The sequence below is a fragment of the Theropithecus gelada genome, chromosome 17, assembly GCF_003255815.1.
Source record: "Theropithecus gelada isolate Dixy chromosome 17, Tgel_1.0, whole genome shotgun sequence".
Classification (NCBI taxonomy): domain Eukaryota; kingdom Metazoa; phylum Chordata; class Mammalia; order Primates; family Cercopithecidae; genus Theropithecus; species Theropithecus gelada.
The window spans coordinates 27,485,600-27,512,523 of record NC_037685.1 but is presented as its reverse complement, the minus strand read 5'-3'; positions in this window follow the sequence as shown (position 1 = coordinate 27,512,523).

The window sequence follows — 26,924 nt, the reverse complement described above, 5'->3', positions numbered from 1 at the left end:
TGTGCTTATTTATTAGAATAGCTGGTACAGTATTGATGTGTTCAAGGTAAATTACACTGAAGTTACACCTGGGCAGTATCATACGTATACGGGATGTATATTAGGGAATTTGTAATTTAAACATGGTGTGTTTTATTTAATGAAACAAATTACTATTTCATTAAACATAATAAAATAACTGTAGCAATCATTTATAGATTCGAAGCCTGATACATCGATACTTAATATTTTTCAAGCCATAACAAAAACCTTAATGCTTTTTTTTAAATAGCAGATTTTGTATTCTATTGTATATTTAATTTTATTTGAAACAGTTTTGGTGTATATGCCAACTGGGTATTTATTTCTGAGTGTATATTGTTTTTAAAATTTCAACCTCAAAGTCATTTATTAGTGTAGAGCAAGATTATTTTGCCGCAGATCACGAAATCTATACCCTAGAATTGTATAAAATAGGTCCCGATCTCGATCACAAACTGCAGGATCTTATAATGAACAACTTTGTAATTTAGAATAATTTTGTTTTAAATTTGAAATTCCCAACATAGTTTGGCTACATTTTTCTAAAAATTCAAGGTTGATAAATACAACTGGAGTTAGAGATAGAGAGGCAGAAGAGATGCAGTAGAAGAAGGAATTAAGATTTCAAAAGCTAGCGAATTTTGACACACTATTGTAGATATAAGGGGGGGCCAAAGAGGGACCTGCAGGAGGCAAATTTGGCCATCCTTGGCTGACATCCAGTTGGGAAACAAGAACCTCTGCCTTACAAACACAATTTTACCGACAACCTGATTGAGTTTGAAAGTAGGTTCTTCCTCAAAGCCTACCGAAAAGAAAGGAACTCAACACTGACACCATAATTTCATTCCTGTGATACCTGTAGCAGAGGAAGCAGCTGTGCCACATTGTGGCCAGACTTGTGACCTGCAAAAACTGAGATGATGATGTTTTTGTTTTAGCTGCTAATTTTGTGATATTTAGATACATGAAATATTATCACTTATCTAGGGCAGCCATCTTGTTTTAATTACAAACTGTACCTTTGAACACCACTTTTAAAATATCTTATCAGTTTTCACATATTAAGTGTAAAGAACATTTTTACTGAATAAACATTATAGAGAGTAAATACATTTAGTGTTACTGTTGGAAATAGAATTATTCAGTCACATAATAAAGTAAGTTTTGTAATATGTGAGCTGAAATTCTTAAATCACATAGGTATGTCAAACGATATTTAAATCTAAAAGCCTAGTAAAAGTGTAAAGCACAAAATGCCACATACGGAAATTTTAAAGAGCTTATGAATATTACATGTTAATACTTGATTAAATGAGATGGGGACATATGGTAATAGATATTGTATATAATTTTGTCAGTGCTATGCAATAATATATAAAATACTATAACCAACCATTTTAAATTCACAAGACAAAACAGTAAAGAGATTCAGTTCAGAGAATAATTTATTCTCTATATTAAAGGTAACATAGTTTACTTTTTATTTTATTGTACACTCTTTATTTTTTCTAGCTTTATTGATGTATACTTGACAACTAAAAATATTTATAATTTCACATATATGTGAAATCTGAAAATGCTGAACTCATAAAAGGATAGTAGAAAAGTGGTTGACAGGGGCCAGGGAAATGGGAAGATCTTGATCAAAGGGTATAAAGGTTCAGTGATACAGGATGAGTAAGCTGTGGAGATCTAATATAGAGCATGAAAACTCTAGTTTATGATACTTTATATTTACTGTGTAGCATTTTCTAAAAAGTATGGCTTTGATGCCTAAAATGAAAATCATTATAAGCTATCAGTAATATATAGATATTAAAATATATATAACATGGTTTAATTTCAAGTATTCAGTGTAACAACATAATTTATTTTGTAAGTTAGCTTTTTCCCAAGTTAAACATTTTTTTTTAAACAAATTATTTATTTAGTAACAATCACAGTGTACTTGTCAAAACAAAATGCTCGTAGCTTTGCCAAACATTTTCCAACAGAAATACTGGTATTATTTAATGAGATGAACATCTGCTTTAGGACATACTCCCCTCTGTGAACTTTGCCTTGGGAATATTGTTTAAGAATTTTTAAATAGTGGATAGTTTTAACTGTAAATTTCATACTTTTAGAAAATATAACCAAAAGTTTTCCTAAGAATACTCGAGTAAGCAGACATTAAAGAAGAATTTGCCATATGGATGGCAAATAAGTTTGTGAAAGGATGCTAAATGTCTTGTCACTTAATGCAAAGCAAATTAAAAGACTTATTTTAAATGGCTACAATTCAAATGATTGGTGATACCAAATGCTGTTACAAAGCTACAGGAATGTTCTTTCATTGCTATAGTTTGCAAGAAATTCTAAATATACAAATGTTTATAGCAGCTTTATTTATAGCTGCCCCCAGACTAGAAGAAACCAAGATATCCTTCAAAATGAGGATGGCTAAAGAATTGTGGTACATCTACACACTGAAAAAGTAGTCAATGATGAAAAAGTAAAGACATACAGATAAATCCAAAAGACATTGCTGTGTGAGAAGAGACAAATTGAAAAGGGGTAACAAATACATAATATGCAATTCCATTCACATGTCATTTTGGAAAAAGTGGAATTGTAGGTAAAGAAAGCAGATTAGTTTGCCAGAGGTATGGGGAGTGAGGAGTGTTTGACTAGGGGGATAATAGAGAATATTTTATGGTCATAGGACAAATCTGTGCATTACTGAGGGTAGTGAATCTGTGACACTATGTATTTTTCATGGACCATTAGGACTATACAGCAGAAAGAGGGCAAATCAACCAGGAGGTTGAAGGGTCCCAGGAGATAGGAAAAAATTTATTGAGATTCATACTTTATTACAAACATATTACCTAATGGATTTAAAATAAAAGATACTTAACTAGTCACATTTTATTTTAGAAGTTCAGTAATAAAAATAATGTATTTAGTTATCAAGAATATTATGCAAGTGAATATTGCCTTAACTTTGCCTACTTTGTTCATTGGGTAACTTTAAGCCAAAATTGTAATGACCGTAGTATTTTACAGCTCATACAGTTTTCTGTGCTTTATTAGAGCCATGACATTGATGACTTCATACATTTGAAGGTTTGAAACAAAAGGTCAAAATGTCCTTTATTGAGTTTCATTAGTTGCTACTTGCAACATTTTTGAAGTTAGTGCCTCAGCTGACTCTTCAAGTCATTTTTTTTTTGTTTATTTTTTGAGACGGAGTCTTGCTCTTTCTCCAGGCTGAAGTGCAATGGCAACATCTCGGCTCACTGCAACCTCCGCCTCCCGGGTTCATGCCATTCTCCTGCCTCAGCCTCTCGAGTAGCTGGGACTACAGGCCCACACCGCCACGCCTGGCTGGTTTGTGTGTGTGTGTGTGTGTGTGTGTATTTTAGTAGAGACAGGGTTTCATTGTGTTGCCCAGGCTGGTCTCGAACTCTTGAGCTCAGGCAGTCCGCCCACCTCTGCCTCCTAAAGTGTTAAGATTACAGGCGTGAGCCACTGCCCCAGGCCTTCAAGTCAGTTTTAATGACTGTACAAATGACCATCCTAGTATGAACCCTTTTTATGCATTATTGCATAAACGTGTATCTCTCTAAATGGAATGAAAAGAAACATGTTCTCATATATCAAAGAAAAAATAAATTAGAATTTCACAGTGGTTCTAGGTGGTAATTACATTTTATCATGGTGTGACAATTTTAGCAAATTAGTAAGTAGTAAAGTGCATTACTTTAACAGAGCATCTCTGCCAAAGAACGCAGATAAAGCCACCCTGTTACCCATTCCCTTAATTTACCCCAATCTCAGTGAGCTTGCTCAGATCTTGGACATAGGACAGTGTTTAGGTAATGAAAGCATTCACCTTCAATCAGAGATGTACAAGTAATGTTGATTTATCTATATTGCTCATGTATTATATAGTCTAAAAGATAAACATTTCATGTAACCTTTGCAACAATCCCTGTTACAGTGTTTGGTAATTTTTATTTCACTGCATAAGGAAGTATTAAAAGTATGTAGACGAGTAGCAATGCATCTCTAAATCTGTGATACATAAAATCATGTAATAATTTCGGGTATCTTTCTACATATTGGAATAGTGAAGAAATTACCTGTGTAGTCTTCAGTTTGTATGCTCAATAAAATGTGCTTTCGTACAAAGTAGAAGACGCAATGGTCTTATAAAGTCACTTTGTACATAGATTTTAAAGACAAATTTATTATTTCAAATACTATTTGAAATTTCTGATCAGTAAAGAAACAAGACACATATTTTAGAAATCATTGTCCCTTTGCTAAAGATTTTCATTCTCTGTATCTGAATTTTTGAATGATTGGATAGATCTTAAACTAGAAACATTTCATAAAGGAACATTACCAATCATTCCTCAGAATTAACATTTTATATACATATAATGTTTAGTACAAACATATAATGTTTAGACAAAATTATCGGATTGCTTTCTGCAATATAAAATACACCAATTCTATCAAGATTTTATTCAACCATCTAGGCTTATAGACTGCTGCATCTAGCTAAATCAGTTTGCCTGGAAGTACTGGATTGGATGCATTGTCAGATAAACACAGTTCTGATGACTGATATGTTAAAGTACACTAAGAAGTAGGAAATCTTATTTGCTCTCACTGAAGCAACATATCTTAATTGTAGACAGATATGAAAGGGTATTGGTTTTGCTACTTCCAAAAAAAAAGATTGACATTTTTCATATGAATTCTAATTTAGCCACTACGAGGTAAACTGTTATTGAAGGAAAATAACATTTAAGTTACAAACTTTACATAAACTAGGAGTGATGGATATTTATAAATTCAACACATGTATATTGTAAAGCAATGAAAGGTTAAAATATGAGTTTCTAAATTAGATGAAATTTTTAATAAGCCATTGAAAATATGTTGAAGACTTTTTTCAGAAGCTTATGATTGTCTTTGAAAGTTTTGTTTTTCCTATCACAAACATATAAACAAAATCTCTATATGGTTACAAAACTTAGAAGATCTATTGAGGATAAATATGGAATCATCTGTGGATTTTTGAATATTTTTAGCCAGCTCTATTCATGTCATAAACAAATGACAATCAGGGCAATAAAAATTGCTTAAGGATTTCTTGGAAAAATTTCTTGCTCCTCTTTCCCTGTAGGTAAGTACATAGAAAGGCACATGGAGGGATGGACAAACAGATGAATGAATGGATGCATGGAGGGATAGATGGATTTATGATAGACAAATTTAGATAAATATATATAGAAAGCTGTATTTTAATACTTAGATTGATAAATATAGACAGATGCCACAATGTTGTTTGTCAGATATGAGAATTGAAAGGTACGATTTCTACACCTTAAGTTGATTCATTTTTTCAATTTTTGTTTTTAGGTTTGGGGGTACACGTGCAGGTTTTGTTACATAGGTAGCTTGTGTGTTGCTCAGGTCTGGTGTTCAGATGGTTCCATCACCCAGGTAGTGAGCCATACTATCAGTTTTATCGACCCTCATCTTCATCTCATCATCTTTATCTCATCATCTTCATCTCACACTCCCCCCTCAAGTAGGCCCTGATATAAACTATTTCTGTCTTTGTGTCTTTGTGCACTCGGTGTTTAACTCCCAGTTACAAATGAGAAAATGCGATATTTAGGTTTCTGTTCCTGGATGAATTTGCTTATGATAATGGCCTCCAGCTGTATCTATGTTCCTGAAAATGACATGGCTTTATTCTTTTTATGGCTAGGGTAGTATTCCATGGTGTGTATGTCCTATGTTTTCCTTATCCATGACACCATTCATGGACACCTAGGTTGACTTCATGTTTTTACTATTGTGAATAATACTACGGTGAACATGAGGGTGCATGTGCTTTTTGGTAGAATGATTTGTATTGCTTTGGGTATATACCTAGTATTGGGGTTGGTGTGTCAAATGATATTTCTTGACCATAGGTCTCTGAGGAATCGCCACAGTATCTTACACAGTGGTTGAACTAACTTACACTCCCAGTAAGTGTTCCTTTTTCTTCCCAACCTTGACAATATCTGTTACTTTTTTGGACTTTAAAACAGTCGTTCTGACTGGTACGAGATGGTATCTCATGGTGGTTTTGATTTGCATTTCTCTGATAGTGATTTTGAGCTTTTTCATATATGCTTGTTTGCCATGTGTATTTGTTTTTTTTGAAAAGTGTCTGTCCTTTGCCCATTGTTTACTGGGTTTATTTTATTTTGATACTTTTTGCTTGTAGATTTCTTTAACCTCCTAATAAACTGTGGATTTTTGAACTGTCAGATCCATAGTTTACAAATATTTTCTCCCATTCTGTGGGTTGTCTGTTTATTCTGTTGATTGTTTCCTTTGCTGGAAAGAAGCTCTTTAGTTTCATTAGGTCTTACTTGTCTATTTTGTCTTTATTGCAATTGCTTTTAGAGATTTCATCATAAAATGTTTGCTAAGGCCTATGTACAGAATGGTATTTTCTGATTTTGTCCGGAGTTCTTAGTTTTAGATCTTACATCTAAGTCTTTAATCAATTTTGGATTGACTTTTGTACAGGGTGAAAGGAAGAAGTCTACTTTCAATCTTCTGCATATGGCTATCCAGTGATCACAGCACCATTTATTGAATAGGGTGTCCTTTCACCATTGCTTGTTATTGTTGACTTTGATGAAAAGCTGATGATTGTAGATGTGTGTGGTCCTGTTACTGAGGTCTCTGCGATCCACTTGTCTTTTTTTTTAAATTTTTTTAACAGGACCATGCTGTTTTGGTTAGTGTAGTCTTGTGTAGTTTTATAGCTGTTAATGTAACTTTGTTGTATAGTGTAGCTTTGAAGAGAAGCTCTTTCTGGTTGCATCTATTCAGACATCTTGGTTCTTCCTCTTAATTTTAATCAAGGTGGAGTCACTAGCAGTCCAAACATATTATGGCACAACCTCTAAGGGAAGCATCTATGTCTGTCACTTTTTTTATCAAAGAAATCGACTTTCTCATGAGGAATGAATGGTTAAACATGCCAAATAGGAGCACAGACTTCCTCTCCTTTCTCTGGTTTCATGTAGTGAGAACACATGGAATCACTCCTTGTGAGTATAATGTAGCACAATAACAACATATTTAGGCGTACATTATGGGACATTACAGACTGATTTTCAAAATTTGTACATGTTTACATACTGTATCTTCTGTGGTATAAGCCAGTATGTAGTGGCCTTAAGAGTATACTTTAGAGGGTAAAGTAGTTAATCAAAATGTCTTTCGAGTTAATCTCAGCAGGTCTAAGGAAAACAGGAAAAAATAGTGATGAACATAGTACACTATTAGAAAACCTAGTAAGACTTAATTTTCCTCCTTGCCCTTTCTCCACTCAAGCTCCCAAGAAAAGAGACTAATTCATTATATTAACTATTAATTATGCCATTAGACGGTATATCTTGACTTGCAAGTAGAAGCATTTCATGTACACACCACTCAACATTAGCAGCATAAATGGTATTTATATTAACTATTTGAATGAACTCTACTGAAAACATGAGCGGTATGCATTAAGTTTCAAATGAATACTTGTCCATGTTAATATTAATTATATTATTAAATATAAAAATACTAAAGATTATAGTAGATTTTCAAAGCACATAGTACTACAGAATATAGTACTTCTAGTTTTTCCTACATGCCAGAAAGTATTTCCACTTGCTCTATAAATATTAACTCATTTAATCACCTCCAAAAACTTGCTATTAGTTTAGTTATCTTTCCTGTGTGTACTGTTAGAAAACGAAAAGAAATTAAGAAAATTGAAAATTCACATGAAAGTTAAATCCCAGATTTAGATTTGGACTCTAGCTCTGGAATCTATTTGCCTAAGTAGCGCGCCAACGCTGCCTCTAGATTAAAAAGGTGGATATAATCATTAACTTATAATCATGTACTGTAATATGTAATGTAAATTATAATGCAATATATTCTCTCCACATAAGATGACTATTCAGGCTTAAAATAAGAAAAATTCCTTTGTTAAGACAATAGTAAGCTTATGTCAGACCTAAAAGATTGGTAGAAAAATTAAGCTTAATTGTGAAATTGGACATCTACAATTTTCTGTTTGGTTGGGGGAAAGTGTTACATGATAGCTAGAGGTAAAGTAGTGAGAAAAAGTATTACTTGGTGAGAGGAGCTAAATTAGTGAGGAAAAGTGCTTAAACTATATCAAAGATCAGTATTAATGAAATGATTAGAAGCTTAACACAAAACTCTTAAGGAAAACATTAATAAAGCAAGTACATTTTTATTTTGGCTAATGTTATTTTAGATATCATTTGAATTTAGATTTGTTTAAAAACAAGTTCTTAGGCATTTAGAGTATCTGGAGTCTTTGTATTTTAAAAATCAATTCAGGAACAAAGCATACATCAGTGTTTTAAATTTTATTTAGTCATAAATGTTACCTAAATTTTGAAATACCAAAATGAAAATGGCATTTCATAACAGTAATACTTTATGTATAAGATGTATTTTAATATTCATTAAAAGTAAATTTCAAATGCATTGTTAGTCATATTAGAAGTAGCTACTAGCTCCTATCAAACAGTCAAGCAGTTCTAAGCAGCAGTGCAGTGACAGCTGCTAGGCTGGCATGTCATACTTCCATAGATTTGTCTAGTAAAGAGACAGCCCAAATGGATTTAGACAGGTAATTTTTCAGGGCATTACAGACGTCTTGAGCTTCATGCTAGCATAGGTTCCCAATGCTGCATAGTATTACGGGGTTAATGGGAAAACATGCCCAGGTGAATGTAACAAAACCTAAATGTAAATTTATTAGTATTACAATTCTCTTAAATACAACATTTAAAAATTAGCATTAGCAGACTATAAAACTAAATAAATACCAATGAACTACTTTAATAGATACGTGTGATAGTCTTTGCTTTGATTAGTCTTGCTTTATTTGGAGTAATTTTTTAGTCATTTTCAGTCATTCACATATTCTAATTTTATAATATAATTTCAAACCACAAATGTGTATTACTTTTCTAGGTCATTTAGTATAATAATTTGCTCCAAAATGTTACACTGAAACATAAAAATGGACTTAATATGAACCTTATTGCATCTTTATTACAATGTAAAAGAGAATTGCTGTTAAAAAAAAAAAAAAAATTGGTATACAAAAAAAGTACTACATGGCATTTTGATGAGAAATATATCATCTGCCTTGATTTAGCTTCCATTATATTTTTTGGCACGTTTACATTACTGGTTCATTTCATAATTATGTTGTTATTTTTCTCTTTGACTTATAACACATTTCTCTCTTCTGGTAGAAAATTGTTACCTCACGTAGCCTTCATTTGATGTAATTATCTTATTTGTAAATTAATCACACACCTGTTATTAGCCCTCAGAAACTTAAATATATTACTTTTTCGCCAAAGAGTACCATTTTATGAACAAAATAATGACATCAGTGTATTATGCAAATCAAACAATAAGGTCATGTACTAGGGAAAAAAAGGTTATTGAGTTTTTACTCCAAAACATATTTGGACTTCAAAATTACATGTAAACTCTATGTGCCCATATTTTCAAAATGGAAATTCAACAGTTACATGGGATACGTGAGAGTCCAAGAATGGAACATCTTACAACTAAAAATTAGCAATATCCAAAATTTACAGCAAAAATTTTATGCCAAAGAAACGTGTATATATAAGCAAAAATTTAAATTAAATTTAGTTATTTGTGGATTTAAGTAGTCAATAAGATGAAAATATTAGAGAAATAAATGTCTGGAAAAATCAAACAGATGTAAAATTTTTTATCCATGGATTGGGACCCTCTTATATACCGGCACTGTGCTAGGTGCTTAAAGGTGACTACATTTGGCCTTTTCTAACTCTCTCAATGCTTTCTGTTCTTTAAAAGATTAAAGAAAAGCACCGCTTAATCTCATTAGAACGAACTTCATTCAGTAAAGTATTGAGCACTTGAAAAGCCACCTTGCTTAAAATGGAGATACATAAGTAGTTAGGAAATGCAACAAGAATTTAAAAGTTACTTAATGTCCGTAAGTTTATTGAAAATGAAATTTGAATAGAAGATAGGAAGTCCCCATGGCTAATGATGTTGATTCTTTAAAATAGAAGAGTCAGCATAATATTTACATGAGACGACTTCCCTTGGCATTATTCTCTTCATTTTACCTCTGCTATCAAAAATAAAATATTAGTTTTGTCATCATAGGAAATATTCTGTAAAGTTTTTCCTTGAGCAAATGGTAAATATGTTTACACCAGGGCTGTCTGCCATCACATTTTCCTTGGATTATCTTCTTTTACAAAAAAAAAAGAGGAAAAGCATTACTTAAAACAACAATGCTTACTGTGTTAAAGGTCTTTTTTCAATATTAGAATTAAATACATGGAGTCTGAATCCAAAACTCTGTATTGTTAGCACTTACCTTATATTACTTAAGAAATTAATGGTAGCAATTTAAGGAATGTTGACATCTGCCAAAGTAGAAATTTTTTTTTTTTAATGTCCAGATTTTGTTGTTGTTGTTTGCAGTTCAGTTTTCCAGTTACAGTAATTTCATTTTGATTTTATTTTTCAAAATGCAAATTCAGTAAGATAAAACACAAACTGTTGTCAAAACCTTTATTAACAAAGCAATAACATTACCATTTTTAAAATTAATGATTAATTACTGTTTTACATTAAACCGTGATTTTCCATCTGAATTGCCTTTTGGCAATTCAATTATGAAGCAAAATAGTAGTATTATAATATTTCCTACTATATAACCCATATGTTAGTACTGTACAGTAAGAAAGCAGGGATAAATTTCTAACCTACTTCGATTAACAAGGTAATAGAATGCAACAAGAAACATCTGCAATAATTCAATTCTCTGCTAGACAGTTTATGACAAAGTATACTTTTCATAATTAAATTTCATGTTAATTGGCTGTTATTTTACAGCAGTATTCCTATTGGAGAAAGTATAGAATATGCCTGTCTCATTAAAACGAAATAACAATTCAAAGCATTCAAACAAAAACATGCTGTAGAGCAAAATGGTTTGCATATTAAGAGTCAATTTTCTCAAATAAGGTAAATTTTAGCAGTTGAATTTCAAAACTATGAATTACTGTTACGTAACGAATGGAAACATATTTCACAGTTTTATAAGTACATACAACTAACTTTCTCCCCCAAAATAGTACCATTAATTGTGACCCAGAGATACTGTACTTTTAAGCTGGATATATTACATGCAGTCTCTAGTTTCTCAGCAAGGGCTTGTGTATATTTTACATGCAGGAAGATGTGTAAAACAAACATGATGAACAAAATAGTTAACTCTGACATATATTACTATTGTTGTGCTTTGATTTTTAATATTCATAGCCATTCAATATTTAATATCATTTTTTCAATAGCCGTTCCTGTAGACCTTAGAGAAGACCAAAGGTTTTCCATCTTTTGTAGTTAGCCAAGGTCAAGAGACTATTTTATTACATAAAGAATGTAAGTTGAAGTGATATATGCATCTTCCAGGTGTGTAAGTATAAAACATTTGGAATGAGGCTTGCCTGTTCCTTCTTGCCCTTTACTTACTTGTTGAGACAACCAAGAGAGTTGTGTGGTTGAATTAAAAAGCTCTAAGGTGGTAGAAACTGTGTACAGTGGAGTATCAATGTAGAGTGAATCTCCCATACTGCTTTCTCATATGTATGAAATGACAGTGAAATACTTAAGTTGTTTATATAATGGTTGTCTATACTGATAAATTGAACATGTTGCTTTCAAAATTGGGTATCTTGGAAATTCAAGATATGAATTTGATATGTGTGTCACATGCAAAGGAATGCATGCAATTAATAAATTAATAACTTAAAGGTACAACCATAAGTAATACTTATTTACCAACAAGCCAAGTTAGTACTAGAAATTACCAAATCTGTTACAACTGTTTGCTATCCCATCTATATTAGCTATCGCAAGATTAGACTGCCAGAAAAAGACAAAACAACTATTTTAGTGGTTGACAGAAAATATTTTTTAAAATCTCTGGTAATAGTTCAAGATGAGCCTTGTAAATCGGAGAACTCTAATGGTCTTTGTAGACTGATTCTTCTATAATGTCCTTCTCCTATTCAAAAGCTATGATTCTTATTTCCATGGTTGAAATTGTCATAATTAAAGATTACAATGTGGTATGAAGAAAAAATGTGAAATCTACCATATTATCTTCAATATATAATTAAATATTATATTTGAATATATAATTTCAAATTTCATGTATCACTGCCATTTACATCCTGTTGAATAGCAGTTGGTCTCACATGTACTCATAAGTTATCTCTGCCAGCTTGTCTAGTCTTATGACCTGGAAAAAGAGAACAACAGATTTTGGTGCACAACTGTGTAGGTTTGACACAACATCCACTTGCTTAAATTGCAGTTACCCATTCCCCTAAATGTTAGAGTAATTCATTTTTTATTCCTTAAAACAAGTGTCCCTCATTTATCTACATATATCCTTAATAAGCTGATTTAGTTGTGCTTGGTTTTGAAATTTATAGTAATTTCCATGTTGATACACTTTTAAAATACTGCAATTTTATCTTTTTCTGAAAGTTTAATTTTGAGCACTATATAAAATTCCATAGTGTGATGTTAATGTACTTTATTTTGCATTCTCCCACTAATGTAAATTGGTGTTATTTCCAGATTGTATTTCTGTAAAGAACACTGCTATATATGTTTTCATGGTTACGTTCATATTCAAATGCAAGTGTATTAGTACATTCTCACACTCCTATAAAGAACTACCGGAGACTGGATAATTTATAAAAAGGTTTAGTTGACTTACAGTTCTCCAGGCTGTTCAGGAAGCATAGTGGCTTCTGTCTCTCAGGGGGACGTTTCAGGAAGCTACCAAGAATGGTCGAAGGGAAAAGAGGGAACCGAGGCACTTTACATGGCAAGAGCAGGAAGAAGAGAAAGAGGGCAAGGAAGGAGGTGACACACACTTTTAATGAGCAGACCTTACAAGAACTCACTATCATGAGAATGTCACCAAGGGGAGATTGTGTTAAACCATGAGCAACCAACCTCATGATCCAATCACCTCCCACCAGGCCCCACCTCCAACACTGGGTATGACAATTCAAGATGATATTTAGGCAGGGACCACAGACTCAAACCATATTGTTCTGCCCCAACCTCTCCAAAGTCTCATGTTGGTCTCATGTTTCAAAATAAAATCATGCCTTCCCAACAGTCCAGAGTCTTAAATCATTAAAGCCATTAATACAAAAGTCCAAAATCCCAAGTCTCATCTGACACAAGGCAAGTCCCTTCTGCCTATGATCCTGTAAAAACAACAACAAAAAACTAGTTACTTCCAAGATACAATGGGGAATGTAGGCATTAGGTAAATACTCCCATTGCAAACAGGAGAGATCAGCCTAAAGAAAAGGACTAAAGGCCCCATGCAAGCCCAAAACCCAGTAGGGAAGTCATTAAAATTTAAAGCTCCAAAATAATCTCCTTTGACTCCATATCTGATATCCAGGGCACAATGATGCTAGGGGTGGGCTTGCAAGCCCTTGGGCAGCTACACCCCTGTGACTTTGCAGGGTTCAGGCCCCACAGCTATTCTCAAGAGCTGGTGTTGAGTGCCTGTGGCTTCTCCAGGTGGGTGGTGCAAGCTGCTTGTAGATCTACCAATTCCAGGGTCTAAAGGGTGGTGGCCCACTTGTCATAGCTCCAGTAGGCAGTGCCCCAAGAGGACCTTGTGTGTGGGCTGTAACCCCGCATTTCCCCTCCACAGTGTCCTAGTTAGGGGTTCTCCATCTGGGCTCTGCCCCTGAAACAGACTGGACATCCAGACTTTTCCATATAGCCTCTGGAATCTAGCTGGAGGCTCCCAAGCCCTCAACTCTTGCACTCTGTGTACCTGAAGGCTTAACACCACATGGAAGTCACCAAGGCATACAGCTTGCAGCCTCTGAAGCAGTGGCCTCAGCTATACCTGGGCCCCTTTGAACCACAGCTGGAGCAGGCAGAATGCAAAAAGCCATGCATGTCCTGAGGTTGCACAGGGCAGCAGGGTCCTGGGCCTGACCAAGAAACTATTCATTCTTCCTAAGTCTCCAGTTCTGTGATGGGAGGGGCCACCGTGAAGATCTCTGAAATGCCTTCAAGGCCTTTTCCCCATTATCTTGACTATCAGAACTTGCCTTCCTTTTAGTAATGCAAATTTCTGCAGCCTGCTTTATTTGCTGCCCTGATAATAGATTTTTATTTTCTACCACATGACGTGGCTGCTAATTTTCCAAACTTTTATGCTCTAATTTTCTTTTAAATATAAGTTTCAATTTCAGGTCATTTCTTTGCTCATGCCAATGAGCATAGGTTGTTAGAGCAGCCAGGTTAATTCTAGAACACTTTTTGCCACTTATAAATTACTTGCACCAGATACATTGTTATCCCTATGAAGTTCCCATTTCCACAGATCCCTAGAGCAGGGGCACAATGCAGCCAGGTTCTTTGCTGAAGCGTAACAAATATGAACCATATTTCAGTTCCCAACAAGTTCCTCATTTTCATCAAAGACCTCGTCAGTCTTGACTTTACTGTACATACCATTATCTGCATTTTGTTCACAACAATTTAACAAATACCTAAAAAGTCCCAAATTTTCGCTCATCTGTCTTCTGAGCCCTCCAAGCTCTTCTAACCTCTGCCTGTTTCCCAGTTCCAAACCTGCTTCCACATTTTCTGGCATCTTTATATCAATGCCACACTCCTCAGTACCAATTCACTGTATTAGTCCATCCCCATGTTGCTATAAAGAAATACCTGAGACTCATTTATAAAGAAAGAAGCTTCATTGGCTCATGGTTTTGCAGGTTATACAGAAAGCATAGCAGCTTCTACTTCTGGGGAGGCCTCAGGAAGGTTCCAATCATAGCAGAAGTAAGTGGCAGGGTGTGTCACACACTTTTAAATGACCAGATTTAATAATAACTATCACAAGAACAGCACCAAGCGGGGAGGCGGGGAGTTAAATCACGAGAAACCACCCCAATGACTCAATCACCTCTCCTCAGGCCCGACCTCCAACACTGGGAGTTACAATTTGACATGAGATTTGGGCAAAGACAGAGACCCAAACCCTATCAGCAAAATTTCTTCCAGTATAAAATCTTAAGAGTAGAATTGTGGAAATGCAGTATATATGTATATACACACACATATATAACTAAAAAGACAGTGACAAAATTATTTTCCAAATTATTTTGACCATTTTTTAAATTGATAAGAATTTTATATAAATTCTAAACACTAATTACACTTCTATTCAAATACTTTAAACCCCAGCAGAGGTGTTTAAGTTGTTTATCTTCCTCCCTTTCTTGACTTTTGCTTTGTGTGTATGTTAAGAAATTCAAGTTATTCACTTCTTAAATATGTGCCTTCAAATTATTAACATTGTAAGGGATAAAAAGACTTGAAAACTATGAGTCAAGAAATTTCATGGAATGGATGTGTATTGTTTGCGAAATACATCAAGCTGTATACATTTATTACGTACTGCCATTTGCATATGAAAATACATGAATATTGAAAAATATTTCATAGACTGGAAGTTTATTTTGCCCATATAGCCCCAATCAAAAGAGAAAAAAAATCTGTCAGAATACCTCCACTGTTCAAAATTCCACAGTACCACATACTTATTTTAAAAATAGCTACTGAATATAATGTATTCATTACTAGAGTAAAAACTGGAGACATATAAATGAAAAAATCGCTATTCTTTCGATAGTTTAGTGAAAGAGTTTAGAAATGAAGTAGATGTAGCTACTATAGGTATATGAGAAATAGTACAAAAAAAGTTGTAGAAGGCTTGTGTTTATACAATATCTTAATCGTAGAACATCACAGTGCTATAGGAGTTTGAAGAAGGAGTTTTCTAAACTTAAGATTGGCAGTTCGTGTTAAACCAGATACATCATGAAAGACTGAAAATAGTACTTTGGGAGAGACTAAGCCCAGTTGGCTTTACTGCAGCTAAAGTTACCACAGAAAAAAGGCTATGCAAGAAATGTGGATGAAGGTAATATACCGACGATGAAAGAACTTCTTGCTAAATCATGAAGTTTGCTTTAATTTACAAAGAACTCTTGACTGAATTGATTAGATTTCCATCACTGTGGTAACAGTGACTTAAATAATAAACTTCAAATGAAGTCAAATCTGCATTTGTGTTTCCAAACTCAGAAAGCAGTGGAAATTTCATACTTAAATAGGGACAATGTGTGAGAAAATATTCACAGCTAATAAATGTTTTTTCAGACATGTTTTACCTGGTAAAAGTCAATTATTTTAAATTCATAATTAGGTGTTACTATGGCATTTTACCGATAGTGAAATTATGGCCCACAAATACCAAGTAAATTGCCCAACGGCGTACAGTAGGTGATAGTACATAAACATAGAATGCAAAGCCAGGCTCAAAGAGCAAGCACAAGTAACTATAATATACGGAGAACAACATTTAAAAGAATAGAAAATTATCATCTTTTAAAGCAAGCAAAATCAAAGGTACAATACAGCAAGGTAAAGAACCAATGCATATGTTTTGTAAATGCTTATTTGCCTCTGAATCCAATCTTCCAGAAAAAAAATCTTTTAAACAATGAAGACAACAAAAAGTGAGACATTTCAACTGATCTGCTTCTATGTGTGATTATAGATTGTGTCTCTTGTGAGCATTCTATTGTTAGAAGATTTCTTGTGTAATTATAAGATGAAAAACATTGTAGATATTACCGTCTGCGATGGGACTCCTTGCTGTTGCAAGTGGAAGATTTTTTTGAGTTAATTGAAAGCACAGCTTGATGTCTCATGCAGTTTAAATACAGATATTCAAAGCAGAGAAAAATAATAAACTCTGCTAAAGTAACATTTGAATTGAAATAAATTGGTTGAATAAAGAGAATTCTGGATCATATTTTAAAGTCTTTCAATATCTCTAAACATATAATGTGTGTAATACATTACTGATAACTTGAAGATTTATCCTTAAGTAAATGTTCATGATCTTGAAACAAACATGCAAATTAGCACTGGCATACAATGACTAAAGTGACTGGGAATAAAAAGCTTAGGTAAATATTAAGCATTCTTATATGTTATTTTTAAATTCAGTAAGTCACTATGGAAATTATTAATCTGTGGAGATACTTTTTTTTTTTTTTTTTGAGGCGGAGTCTCACACTGTTGCCCAGGCTGGAGTGCAATGGCGCGATCTCAGCTCACTGCAAGCTCCGCCTCCCGGGTTCACGCCAGTCTCCTGCCTCAGCCTCCTGAGTAGCTGGGACTATAGGCGCCCACCACCGCGCCTGGCTAATTTTTTGTATTTTTAGTAGAGACGGGGTTTCACCGTGGTCTCGATCTCCTGACCTTGTGATCCGCCCGCCCCAGCCTCCCAAAGTGCTGGGATTACAGGCGTGAGCCACTGCGTCCGGCCTGGAGATAACTTTTCTTATCATTTTTCAGGAGAGAAAACATTTGTAAAATGATAACGCATGTCAAAGAGCTCAAGCCTAACTGATGGCAGAGCCAGAACAACATTAATGACTATATGTCTCGTTCTTTTTCTTGTTTAAAATCAACAGATAAAATTGTATATATTGTGTACAATATGATGTCATGAAATATATATACATTGTTGAATGATTAAATATAGCTAATTACCATGTGCATAACCTTATCTAGTTATTTTTGTGGTGAGAGCACTTCATATCCTCAGCATTTTTAAAGAATATAACATTGTCTACTGTAATCATCACTTCCTTTAAATTTATCTAGAAAATAAAATTTTGAGTCAAGTACTCTTGTAGGTTCTAAGAAGAAAGACAAAAACTGAAGTCATAAAGCTGATGTCATAAAACTGATAATTTGGTTAATGAATACATGAATAAACAATGAGCATAAATATGTACCATAATTTATATTAATAAAGTAATACATATGGAGGAGAAATAGAGTGGGGGCATGATTTCTCACGAAGTTATCAAGAAACACTAAAGTCTCATAAAAGATCTCTTCATGAAAGTCAAACTTGAATGAAATGAAAGAAGTAAACAACAAAGGTATCATTCCAGTGTTTGTATATTATGCCTTTTCTTACATGTATGTTTTCATTATATATATCTAGATATTATGTATATCTATATAGACATGGTTACCCTTTAGTATCCATGGGGGACAGAGGGGATTAATTCAAATACAATATGTAGACACCAAAGTCTGTGGATGCTCAAGTCTCTTATGCAAAATCCCAGAGAGGATGTGAAGAAAGGGGACTGCTTGTACATTGTTGGTGGGAATATAAATTAGTACAGCCCTTATGGAGAACAGTATGGAGATTCCTCAAAAAAACAGAAAATGGAACTATTATACAGCCTCATTGTGGAAAATTAGAACTATTCCACAATCCCGTTGCTTGTTATACATCTGTAGAAAATCAGTATATGGAAGAGATAGTTACACTTTTATATTTATTGCAGCACTATCCACAACTGCCAAGAAACACAGTCAACCTCAGTGTTCTTCAGTGAATGCATGGATAAAGAAAATGTGTATATACAAAATGAAATTTTATTCAGGCTAAAAAGAATGAAATCCTATCATTTGCAGCAACATGGATGGAATTAGAAGAGGTTAAGCAAGATAAGCCAGACACAGAGGGACAAATACTGCATGTTCTCATTTATATGCAGGAGCTAAAATATTTGAGCTAATGAAGGTGGTTACCAGAGGCTAGGAAGGGTAGTGAGAAGGGGATAGCGAAAAAAGTTGGTAGATGGGTACAAAAATAGAGTTGGATGGAATAAATACATTCTAGAGTGCAATAGAACAATAAGTTGACTGTAGTTAATAATTTATTGTATATTTTAAAAATAGAAGATTTGGAATGTTCCCAACACAAAGAAATGACAAATGTTAGAGATGACGGATATCCTAATTTCTCTGATTTGATTATTACACACTGTATGCTTGTTCAAAAATCACATGGACCCCATAAATATGTGCAAATATATAAATTTTTAAAAAGCATAGTATTTTTGTATTAGCACATTTTAAGAATTCAATGGATCATCAGCTATAATTATCCTTTAAGTTATTAAGAAATAATTTTTCGACCAGGTAACCTTGTAGGTGCAAAGAACAAAACAAAGGCCCAAACTGTAGCCATAAAACTCGTGTTTGGTAAATGACATATAGGCCCACCTCTCATATACTTTAACCATCTCTAGATTACTTTTAATACCCAATACAAAGTAGATGCTATGTGAATAGTTGTTATGTAGTATTTTTTATCTGTGCTATTTTTATTGTTGAATTTTTTTAAACCTAAATGATTTTAATCCAGACATTAAATCTGTAGATAAGAATTCTGTGGATATGGAAGGCTCTGTATGTATATAGATGTTTGAATGAATATATATTCATATATAAATATAAATGAATGTAATTTTAGATGAGAAAGCAGAAAATATAAATATATGTTAGCATATACTGTGTATGTTTGTGATCAAGGTATTTCCATATATATTTTTGTCCATATATACATATATGTGTGTGATATGTATGCATAGTATTAACGTGTATTCCATTCCTATTCCAAAATGTCAATCTAAAACTCCCAGTATTTTCAGAGAGATTACCAACTTGTAATTCCCCAATTCCTGACTATCCGATCAAAACATTGCTTCTCAATTACAAGTACAATAGTTTACATTTGGCCAACTGTATTCAGACAGTGAAGACTAACAAATGTATTCTTCAATGTATTCTTAATTTTAATGGTGTCTTTTAGGGATGCTTCTGATGTCTCAGCCCATTCCCACTTAGAATCAAAATACTGTGCAAAAGAAAGACTTGTTAAAAAGTTTCAACAGACATTCCAAGAACTCCCCATGCGAAGGTAGATGTGGTTTGAGGTAGAGGGTGGGCAGCTAGGAGGTGATACCATGAGAACATGAGAAACATTTATGAAATCTACTTGCTCCTGGGGTACTGCTTTGGCTCAGCCTAGAGCACATACAGACTTTTCAAGTAAAAGCTGCATTTTCGTTAATCCAAAGCTTTTAATGTGATAGATCAGTTATAATTTATAATGGGCACCTCAGGTTATCTGGGCATCTTATAGCCAAAAGACAGGTGTTTTTAAGGCCTAATAGCAAGCTGTGAAGAATACACCATACATCATAAGATGATCCTAAATCCCCAGGAATCTTCTCTGTGAATTTCTGTTGAGGCTTTTCAGAGGTTTAATATGACATACCTACTTAAACTATTAAAGTACAATTAGATCTGCTGCATTATAGGACAAGTACAAAAGAAAAGCTTGCGTTCAGCCCTGGAATTTTTGCAGAGCCTTTTCTTGCTCAGGGTTATACTCAGAATCTACAGTCTTATGAATTACCTGAATCCAAGATATGCTGCTCTAAAATGTAAGAGGACCAACCAAGGGTTGTGGGTTTTTGTTTTGTTTTGTTTTAATGGTTTTGTTTTGTGATGGGTTGTGTAGGTAGCAGCAAGTTGTCACCCAATTTGTAAAGAATATCATAACAGCTTTTTAGACTATTACATACTGAGAAATTTCACTAAAGTGGAAGGATCTTAAATTTCTATGACATCTATGTCTCACCCTTTAGCATGCATGTGTCACAACTTATTTGCTAACTTATTTTCTACTCCCTCTTTCTCAGGTCTAGTCAGCATGCTGTTACCAATGTAAGAGAGAATCTGTATTACATTTTGTGTTATGTCAATTAAACTAAGATCTTTGTAACTAATGCAGAGAGAAGGAAAATTAGTATAGACCTGTGATAGTCTATGACAAAGTGTTATTTTCCTTTCTAGGTAAAAGAAACTGCTTCTGGGAGTTTTTAATTAATATTGTGAAAAGAGCAATGAATGATCAATGGTTTTATATTAACTGATAGAGGCCTTGTGTGTAAAAATATTACACCTGAAACTGCAGCCACAATTGAAATCAGTCCCAAGTAAAATTTTACTGCAACCAATAGCCATTCTTAGAAGCTAATAAGCCTCTGCACAGACCAAACCTGTAATTTAATTGATAATGTGATAGACACTAATACCCTCCTTTCTTAAAGTGTGGTGTTTGTGTTCTAGTAATATTAATTTACTGAATTCTCCCAGCTATGTGGTATTTATTTTTTTTTAATTTATTATCCTGGTTAAGAAAAAAGTAATAGAGCTCCCAATGAGCACTTCTTTTATAATAGCCTGGGTGCATGGTTTAGATAGCCAATATGAGTAATTATTTATTTCCAGTAAGTTAATTCCAATTCAGAAACAAGAGAATTAATGACAGATAGGTTCTGTAGACCCAGTGACCTACCCATGTACAAGACCTAAGCCCAAGTTTAATTTATTACCTGATATCCACAGAAGTCCACATTGATTGGTGGACCACAGCCAGAGTGGGTGTCTCAGAAAATACCAACTCAAAACTTGTGTCTACTAGAACATGGTATTTCTATTTTGCCATGATAAAATTATCTTAGTAAGTGACTATAGCTCCTATTGCAACTTAGAAAACATATAACTTTCATCAATTTTGAATGATCTTATCACAAGGGAACCGTGACTTAACTTCACTTGAGAAGTTCCAGGTAAGTAAACTAGCCTAGATGTTGGACTTCAATTGAAGACTAAAATATTCCATTATATCAGTTGAGTCAGATTTCTGCCTTCAGATGTAGAAATTATGTAGTTATTTAATAATCACTGTAATATATTTTCTAAGTATTTTATTGATAAATATGTTTGTTCTGTCACCACCAAAATCTCTGTGGTTTAAGACATTCTGTCACTTTTGTTTATCCTGCTTCTAAATATGGTAATGCCACCCGTTTTATTGATGGAGGTTGAATATAACAATGAAGCCTCTGTTACTTTCAAATGAACATTGAATTTAGAGATATTCTTAATAGCAGCATTTCCTAACATCCCAAAGTAAAGGTCCCAGCAAATACAGAACTTTATAAAGAAGCTGGTGCTTATTTCTCCGTAACTGCATTTCTCAATTCCTTAGTAAAGCAAGTTTCTTCTGAGTCCCATCTGAGTGTGAAACAGGGTGTATGTTTCCATTCTTTTAATAGTTATTTCCAACTTTTTCATCATCCTAAGCATTTGATTTTTTTTAATCTCCATTATATCAGAGAAGTGTTAATACTTAACTGCATAGAATAATCATCACCATTGTGTTCAGATTTCAATCAATTCACCTCACAGTAAGTTACCTAGAAAGATAATTTACTCCCAATTTTATATTTTATCTTTCTTATTCCAACATCTTTTTAATACAGTTCTGCACATTTTTTCATAAGCCTTCATAAACAGAAGTTAGTACAGATTTTCAACTATTATTGAGAATAAGCTGTCTTTTCCTTTGTCACATTTGACACTTAAACCCTTACAGCATATTAATATGATTCCAGTTACAGAGGCAATAAGGAGTAGAAGTACTCTATATTCAGAAAAAAAAGAACATTCTCTTGAATAATTTCCTAATGACAGGTAATTATAATGTTATGTAAAGATAAAAAATAAGTTGTTTCCTGTACTCATCTGTTTTGCATGAAGGGAATACCTAAGACTGGGTAATTTATAAACAGAAGAGGTTTATTTGACTTAGTTCTATAGGCTGTACCCAGAACATAGTTCCAGCATCTGTTTCTGGCAAGGCCTGGGGAAGCTTACTGTCATGGCGAAAGGGGAGCCAGCATGTCACGTGGCGAGACTGAGAGCAACAGAAGGAAGGGGAAGGTTTCAGACTCTTTTAAACATCCAGTTCTCTTGTGAACTCATTACCACAGGTGGGGCACCAAGCCATTCCTGAGAGATCCACCCCCATGACCCAAACACTGCCTATTAGGCCCCACCTCCAACCCTGGTAGTCACATTTCAACATGAGATTTGGGGGAGTAAAATATTTAAACCATATCATTTCCATTGACATTGGAAGCTCAGGGTGCTTGGGGGAATCGTTAAGTCTCAATTATATTTGAACGTCCAAGTCATGAATCCACGTCTTCCCCAAAGAGGTTTTGGTTGTTATAAATAGATGCTTGACAAGTCTTTGGTTTACACTGTAATTCTTCAACATGCTCAATCACATTTACTTTACAACTTCAAGAGGTTTACCAACAAATAACTCTGGTTCTATTACTGTGACTTGAGCTGAAACTTTTCTTTCTGAACCTGCAATTTTCTTTATAGAAAGTCTGCAGTTAAATCATAACAAAAGCATCCTAGCCCACTAATAGCTGTCATCACTCTAATGGTTATGTACAGCAATCACTTGTTAGACAAAGCGTGCTGTTCCTCAGGCACTTCATTCTATGCAAGCAGTGATGGTTCAATTCATCAACATACCAACGCATGTCATATTCCCTGTGGACCTTTTTCTCTTATAAAGAAACTCAATATGATGCAAAGGCCACTTGCTAAAACACAACAATCTCAGATTTCCATTGTTGAGAGTCTATTTTCTGACCTTATTATATCCATCATTGTTCCATTAATGATCCTGTCAGAACACAGAAGAAAAAGTATGTGCTGAAGTTGGCTTATAATGATGAGTGGATTGTGTACTTATCTTCCTAATCTGTATTTTGACATCACATTTGTAGTTTGAATCAGACATGATGAGAGTATGTACATCTTAAAAATAGCAAGTTCTGCAAATCAAGGTTGCTCCTTTACCCTATCCATACCAGACAGCCAGTTGCTGAACATTCACCATCACCTCACAGCACTTATATATTTTAAGTAGATGACTTTTAATAGACTTGATTAAACATATATTGGATAACTAAGAGAAAAAAGTGTACCTGTAAATATTCAGAAACCAATAATGGCAAGAATAATTTCCAAACGTAGGTGTCAGGAAATAAAGAGAAGAGGTGTCCTTCTAAGAACTTAATGGTAGAAAAGAGTAGTTCAGTGAGCTGTGTGTTCAGAAGGGATCATTGCACTCCTAGTGCTTGTATGTCTAAGGTGGTTGTTTAAATCACAGAAAAAAGCAGCCTGCTCCCAACAGGCTGCTGTGAGGGGAGCAGCCTGCTATGGTCTCAGACAACACAGTTTGTTTCTCAGTGGATACGTGAGAGCAATGTGGCTGGTGCTCTGCTTGACAATAGGCATGGCATCTTTGCTTTTGGTACCTCTAAGTGAGCCCAGAGATGCTGGTGCTGGAAATGCCACCAGACCTTGATGGTAACTGATCACTGTCATTCAAAGAATATTGAATGACAAGGACTTGAATTCAGAGAAAAAAGTGTTTTACTTTCTTCACATTTTCTAATCTTACTCTATGGTCACCTGTTAGTAGAACCTATTAGAAAACCAGCTGGTCAAAGAAACTGGGAAGTACAATTTATAGGATAAAAGCCTAGGAAAACAAATCTGAGTATAAAAGCAAGCTATAGAATTAGGATATAATAGGCAAGTAACCACGACTTGGAGCATTTGCATCTTGTAAACAGAGTTTGGAATTTTATGCTGAGGCAATAGAAAGGGTGTGAAATTCTTAGTAGATAGGGAATAAACTAACCAAGTAATATTTTAGAAATAATTGTATTCTTCAAGGTCAGGTTTCTCTACTTTTCACTCTTGGTTCTACTATTTGCAGATAGATCTCCAGAACACCCACCTGGAATCTTAGAACAAGGATGTAAAAAGCAGTGTGAGAAATGTTGCAAGTGTGGCTCCACAGGCGTATCCAAAGTTCAGGAGGAGGTTTGCCCATTATGGGGAACTTCCCAAGTCTATATGCTTCATAGTCGTCTCTGACAGCTCAGTCCTGATAGTAGTCTGACCTCAGAGAGAGTGGAAGATGGTGGAATAGAACTCTGTAGCAATCATCCCCACATAGAAAAATCAGTGAACAGCTATCCACATGCAAAATTACCTTCACAAAAGCTAGTAAAACCAGGTAAGCTATCATAGTGCCTTCTTGTACCACAGTAGTAAGAGGAATGTATTAAAGAGGGTAGGAAGAAGAGTTTTACATTATCTGCATTACCCCCGCCCTAGGCAGCACAGTACAGACACAGAAAAAATTCGCTTTGGGTAATGAAAAAAAGGTGAGCATAGGGCTTTGCTTGTACCCCAGTACTGGGCCTCCAAAGTGAAAACAAGCACTAGGAAAACCTCCATAGACTCACATTCCATGTTGGTACCCAAAGACTGAGCCCTCTAGCCTCACCTCAGTCCCTGGGAGGACCACACAGCTGCAGACTTTAGGCTTGCATGGCAAATTTAATTTCTGGCTTGCACCACTGCTGGACCAACTCCTGTGGCTCCAGGCTTCAGATAACACTCGTCAACAGGTAGGCCTCAACAACACCTTGCTGAAGGCACACTCCAACCCTGTACCTGCCATAGCAAACCCTAGGCTGCTGTCAGTGCTGTACTGACTGCAGCTGCCCAAAGCATCTGCCATGCCCTAGTGCCATGCCTTTCCCACAATCCAGTCTGTGAAGAATGGAATAAGTACCTACCTTTTCAAATGAGCAAACATAGACACATGACCCTCAGAGATGCAGAACATTCAGGAAAAGATGTTATCAACAAATGGACAAAAATAAGGTAATAGTGACTGATCCTGAAGAAATAAGGATGCGTTATCTGTCTAAGAAGTTAAAATAACTGTCAAAACAAAGTTTAGCGAACTTCAAGAAAATACAGAGAAATAATTCAAGAAAATAAGAAAAACAGTAAGTGACTAAAATTAGAAATTTAATGGACAGACTGAAATTTTAAAACTATCAAACAGAAGTCCTGGAGCTAGACAAAACAAATGAAAAATGAAACATCCAACAGCAGATTTGATCAATAAGAAAAATCTGCGAACTTGAAGATACCTGAAAATATACAGTGAAACGTCAAAAAATCTTGTGAAATTTATGCTTTAAGGAGGTTCTGTTTTGATGTATTTTGAGGATTTGTTTCAAGATTTAGCTGCTTTTAGTGGTTCTTGTAGTGTTGGCTTAGTAGTGGCATATTAGCTTAGTATTTGTCTGAAAAAGACTATATCTTTCCTTCCTTTATGGCGCTTACTTTCACTGGATACAAAATTCTTGACTGATAATTGTTTTATAAAGTAGGCTGAAGATAGGGCCCCAATCCCTTCTAGCTTGTAGGGTTTCTGGTGAGAAATCTGTTAATATGATAGGCTTTCCTTTATAGGTTACCTCATGCTTTTGCCTTACAGATCCTAATCTTTCCTTTGTCTTGACTTTAGATAACCTGATGCCTATGTTCCCAGGTGATCTCTTTGTAATGAATTTCCCAGTGTTCCTTGAGCTTCCTGTATTTGGATATCTAGATTTCTAGGAAGGACAGAAAATTTTTTCTCAATTATTCTCCCAAATGTGTTTTCCAAACTTTCAGATTTCTCTTTCAGGAATGCCAATTATTTTTAGGTTTGGTCAATCAACATCCCAAAATTTTCAGTCTTTGTTCATTTTTTAAAAATTCTTTTTCTGTATCTTTGTTGGATTGGGTTATTTTGAAAACCTTGTCATCGAGCTCTGAAGATTTTTCTTCTGCTTGTTCAAGTCTATTGCTGAGACTTTCCAGTGCATTTTACATTTATATAAATTGAAAAAAAGCAATGAAAAGGAAGTGAGAAAGCTTATGGAATTTTTGAGACAGGAGAAAAGGTCAAATGATTGAGTCACGCAAGTTAAAGAAAAACAAACATGAAGTACAATGCTTTTAAAAAATTAAAAATTAAA